Source organism: Grampus griseus (genome assembly GCF_964374135.1).
Source record: "Grampus griseus genome assembly, chromosome: 4".
NCBI lineage: Eukaryota > Metazoa > Chordata > Mammalia > Artiodactyla > Delphinidae > Grampus > Grampus griseus.
In genome coordinates this window covers 79,782,822-79,788,104 of record NC_138997.1, presented here as the reverse complement: position 1 = coordinate 79,788,104, position 5,283 = coordinate 79,782,822, and positions in this window count along the sequence as shown.

Below are 5,283 nucleotides of genomic sequence, written 5' to 3'. Positions count from 1 at the left end.
GGGGGGCAGAATTGCTCCCTGTTGAGAATTACTGATCGAGTCTATCTTGGAGTTTTCAACAGATTATACACTTACACATGGGAGGTACTAATTAAATAGTAGCACCTCCACACCCAGCATGGCCTTGATGTCTTGATCTGGCTCTTCCTGTCAAGGCTGTCAAGACTGAGAACTGCATAACATTTTTCAAAGGTCCAAGGTAGTGTTTTTTTGTTACCAAACTACTCATTTAATTTGGTGGAAAACCTATCAATTTTATTTTTCAACGCAAAGAACTACCACCATAAAGCTCTATCACACTGCTTCTGTCCTCAAACTGATTTGTCATCCAGGAAACTGACAGGCCTGGGTCACACAAATACCACTTTTGCAGTCAGGCTAAGGATCTGCCAAGCTATAGAAATGCCTCATTAAATTCACACCCCTCTGCTTCGTGGACATGTGAAAACCGCTGACAATCTGGTTTTTAAGACTTAGACCTTTCTCTGGTGTCACTGCTCGTTTCTAATTATGTAGAAAGCTTCACTGAAGATTCAGAGTTGTGGGCTTCCCTGGTGGCGCAGTGGTTGAGAGTCCGCCCGCCGATGCAGGGGACGCGGGCTCGTGCCCCGGTCCGGGAAGATCCCACATGCCGCGGAGCAACTAAGCCCGTGTGCCACAACTACTGAGCCCACGTGCCACAATTACTGAAGCCCGCGTGCCTAGAGCCCGTGTTCTGCAGTAAGAGAAGACACTGCAATGAGGAACCTGCGCACCACAACGAAGAGCAGCCCCCGCTCGCTGCAACTAGAGAAAGCCCACGCACAGCAACGAAGACCCAACGCGGCCAAAAATAAATAAATTAAAAAAAAAAAAGATTCAGAGTTGTTTTTTTAAAAGACACACTATGAACAATCACTGTAAATGTGCTCCTGGAACACAGTCAATTTACTGATACTAAAATCAACCTCGGGCTTCCCTGGTGGCGCAGTGGTTGAGAGTCCACCTGCCAATGCAGGGGATACGGGTTCGTGCCCCGGTCCGGGAAGATCCCACATGCCGCGGAGCAACTAAGTCCGTGAGCCATGGCCGCTGAGCCTGCGCGTCCGGAGCCTGTGCTCCGCAACGGGAGAGGCCACAACAGTGAGAGGCCCGCGTACCGCAAAAAAAAAAAAAAAAAAAAAAAATCAACCTCTATACCCCTTAGGCAGAAGGCAATGAACTGATGAAATAGATGATCAAACAATATTTGTGTATGTGTTCATTCATTCAATCAAACACTTGCTGATTGAAGTGACTGAACACTTGCTGTATGCCAGGCCATGCTAGGTGCTTGGCGATACAGTGGTGACTACTGCACAGTCCTTAGGGTTCCTAGTCTAGCAAGGGTGGACAAAGAAGGAGGGAGAGGAGGGAGAGCAGAGCAAACATCCTGAGCAAAGATGGGCAGCCACTTAAGATTATTTAACCCTAGGAGGACACATATGTTCTTTCAATTAACATTTTATTGAGTGCCGAAGGTATGACAGTGCCTTCATAAAGTATACAAGCAACAATGAACCATGGGTCAAAACAGAACCCAAGGAGTGACCCAGCTATAACAGGTGGACAAGGACTGAAAATCTGCGCATCTGGTTTAATTACATTTAGAGACAGATGGAAATTCTGCAAGGTGAAGCTCCCCTTATCCTCCTACACTTAAAGTTACATTATCACATATCGCATTACTGCGAACATAATACCCGATGATGTTGTAGTGGAATGAATTAATTAAAATCATGAAAATCAAAATCAATTTTATTGAGCATCTTTATAAGCCAAACACTCTGCTGACTGCCATCATTTAGCACAGTGAGATGATTTCAGGCATGTCTAGCATTTCTGGAAATGTGGCTGGAGAGTGTATTTTACTTACATGCTACAAAGAGGGTGGCATAAAAGACAATAGATGACTTAAATGCAATCCTCCCTGGAGGGAAGGAGATGGGCCACAAATAATCAAAGAATTTCCGTAACGTATGGTTTAAAAACTCTTGAGTTAATGATAGCTACGATTTTTGAGCAATTATTATGTGCATAAGTCACCTTAAGGAAGTTATTTGATTTTCTGTGACATCCCTATGAGATGAAGTTTAAAATGCAGGCTCTAGAGCAGGGGATCAGCAAACTACAGCCAGAGGGCCAAATTCAACCCTGTGGCTGTTCTTATAAAGTTTTGTTGGAATGTAGCCATGCCCATTTGTTTACATATTGTTTACAGCTGCTTTCATGCTACAATGGCAGAGTTGAACTGCTGCAGCAGAGACTAGTGTGGTCCACGAAACCTAAAATATTTACTGTCTGGCGCTTTATAGAAGACCTGGTCTAGGGTCAGATTTCCTGGGTTTGAGCCCTAGTTCTTTAACTATGGAGCTGTATGACATTGGTTAAGTTACTTAAAGTCTTCGTTCCGCACCACCCTCATCTGCAAAATGAAACTGGTGGTAATAATCATCACTATCTCAGGGCGTCACTGTGAGGAATAAATTACACAATATATACCAAGTGCTTAGAACAAAACCAAGTATATACTAAGGGTTTGATAAATGTTGGCTATTATTGCCTCCTTTTTAAAGATCAGGCGCTCGAGGCTCAGAGCAATCAAATAACTTACCCAAGACCACTCAGAATTGAAATTTAGCTGATGACAAAGTCCAAGCTCTTTCTACCATGGTACTCTGCCTTTGCTATTTTCTTAGTAATAGGAGAGTTAGGGATAGCCAGTGTTAACAGAATAAAAACAATATCAAGGAGAGATGGACATTGGTTAACAGATTTGAAGGGAAACTCAAGCACAGATCCACAGCAAAATTGTTGGAAAACCATTCCTTTCTACCAAATGCCTCACTGCACCTCCCACCCTCCCCACTCCTCTTCAGAGAGTTCTACAAACTGTTCCATAGCCTATTTCTGGCCCTTTATAAAGTAGTTAATAGGTTCAAATGATAATTTTTAGACTTAAAAAAAATCTATTGAATTAAATTCTTAAATGGAAATGTTTAGGGACTAGAATTCACATAATCCAAATGTTTTAAGTGAGAATATGGGACCACGATGTGGCAGTGGGATGGGCTTACCCAACCCAGGCTCTGGAGTCAGACTGCCTGGCTTATACCCTGGCTCCACCGCTTGAGAAACAAGTGTCATCACACCAGTCACTATAATCTTTGTGAGCCTCAGTTTCACCATCTATAAAATGGTAATAATATACCTCACGCTGTTGTGAAGATTGAATGATAATGCATATACAGCACTTAGAAAAGTACTTGGCTATATTAAATGCTCAAATTGACTACATTTTATATTTTCATATCCTATGTAATTTTTAAATTATTATTATTTCAGTTGGGCAAAATAGCAGACGTTTTTCAAGGATGTTCTCTTGGGAGAGAACTATATAGCCACAGCTTAGAATCACGAATTTTCTGCTTGACAATTTAATTTTAAAAGCTAAAGAATCTGAGGGAACTTACTCCCAGATTTTTGTGGATAAACTGGAAGGGAACTTCTATAGCTATTATGTTCTATGTTTATATAGGAAAATGCTTTAAGACATTGTAAATGTGAAATGTTATAATGATGCATTTTTAAAGCTAATGATTATGCAAAAAGCAAACACTATGTTCTTTTTGATATTTGTTCAATTGTGTATTATATTCTTTTTATCACTACTTAGTATACCTACACTAATGCTTTGTGTCTACCCATTGAATGGAGCAGTAAATATTGTTTATTAACTATGATATATTCAAATTACCACTGCAAGTTTAAGAAAGTTACCTGGGAATAATATTCACAGAAAAACTTTATGTGCCAGCATTGGAATATATGAACTGGTAGTTTGATGAATGGTTATTTTTATTATAAAAATATTCTTTAATTTGCAAAGGGATTTATAATAGAGTTCCTTTAGATAGGAAGTCCCCTATGTCATCTAGAATATGATTCAAGTTATTACAAAATCGATCTCTCTCTCTCTCTCTCTCTATCTTTCCTGTATATACCTTCCCTATACTGATATATACCTACAAACTATGCCAAAGTATCAGTCCCATTTGCTTGATGGAGAAACTGGATGATCATGTGCTTAAGCTCAAGATCACAATTACACAGTGATAAAATTGGAATTATAATTTAATAAAGGAACCTTATCTTTGGGATGATAGTCTCTAGTTTAACTTCTGTTTGACAATAGAGTCCATTTATATTCAAGACAGAATCTGGGCAGTCCAACTAGAGTAGAGATCCAGATATCTATAGCTTTTTAAAAATTCTAAAATTTGTGTGTAAAGAATATTTTTCATTTGCTTAGTTTCTTGAATTTATGCCAAAACAGATTTAGAAAGTGAACTTTCCCAAACATAAGCTTACACAGTCTTTATGATGATGTGTAAGTGCTCTTCCTTTCCTCCAATTTCAAACTATATTTGCAAGTTATATAGTAATAATATGGTCTATTATTACTCTGCCATATTATACATGAGTACATGCTCTATGGGATATGTTCTTATATTACCTTCTGGTGGTATGTCAAATAGTAGTCTATAAGAATATCAGAGGTCTCTTTGTAAGAAAAATGACAAATTGTCTGTTCTGAAACAAAGACTCTGAAATGGAGTGACATAGTCAAACATTAGCTTCAGTTTTAGGTGTGACCTTCTGATTTTGTTTGGTTAACATTAGTCATTTCAGTTCTGACTATGAAAAAGTATCTGCTACCACAGAAAAAAACCAGATCCTGTTTAATGTTGATGTCCTTGTATTTCATTGCCAAGTATCCCAAGGCAATAGTTACAGTGAAATAGCATTTGGCCAGAAATACTCTCAATGCTGAATAAGCCATGGGTTACTTTCTTCTACAAATGTTTAAGTTGAATGCGGGTTATTTTTGAAATTAAAAATATTTTTAAATACCACAACAATACGACTATAATAGGCTCTTTGTGAGAAAAAAAATATAAAAGAAAGTAAACTTTATAGTGGGAGGCAAAGACGATATGCATGAAAATGCAACTTTAAACTAACCCCCAAATTATATTTTTTTATTCATTAAATGTTTAAATATTACTCTCCCTTTACTACCTTTGGTCTTCCTCTGGTGATATTTGGTTTATTATTATTATTATTTTGCATACAGTGAGAAACGAAAATGATAGTTTAAAGAACAGGTCCTTCTAGCAAAAGTATGGTTAAAGTTAAACCCTAATACTCAGTAGCTTAATTCTTATTATAAAAACTTGGACTCTGGGCTTCCCTGGTGGCGCA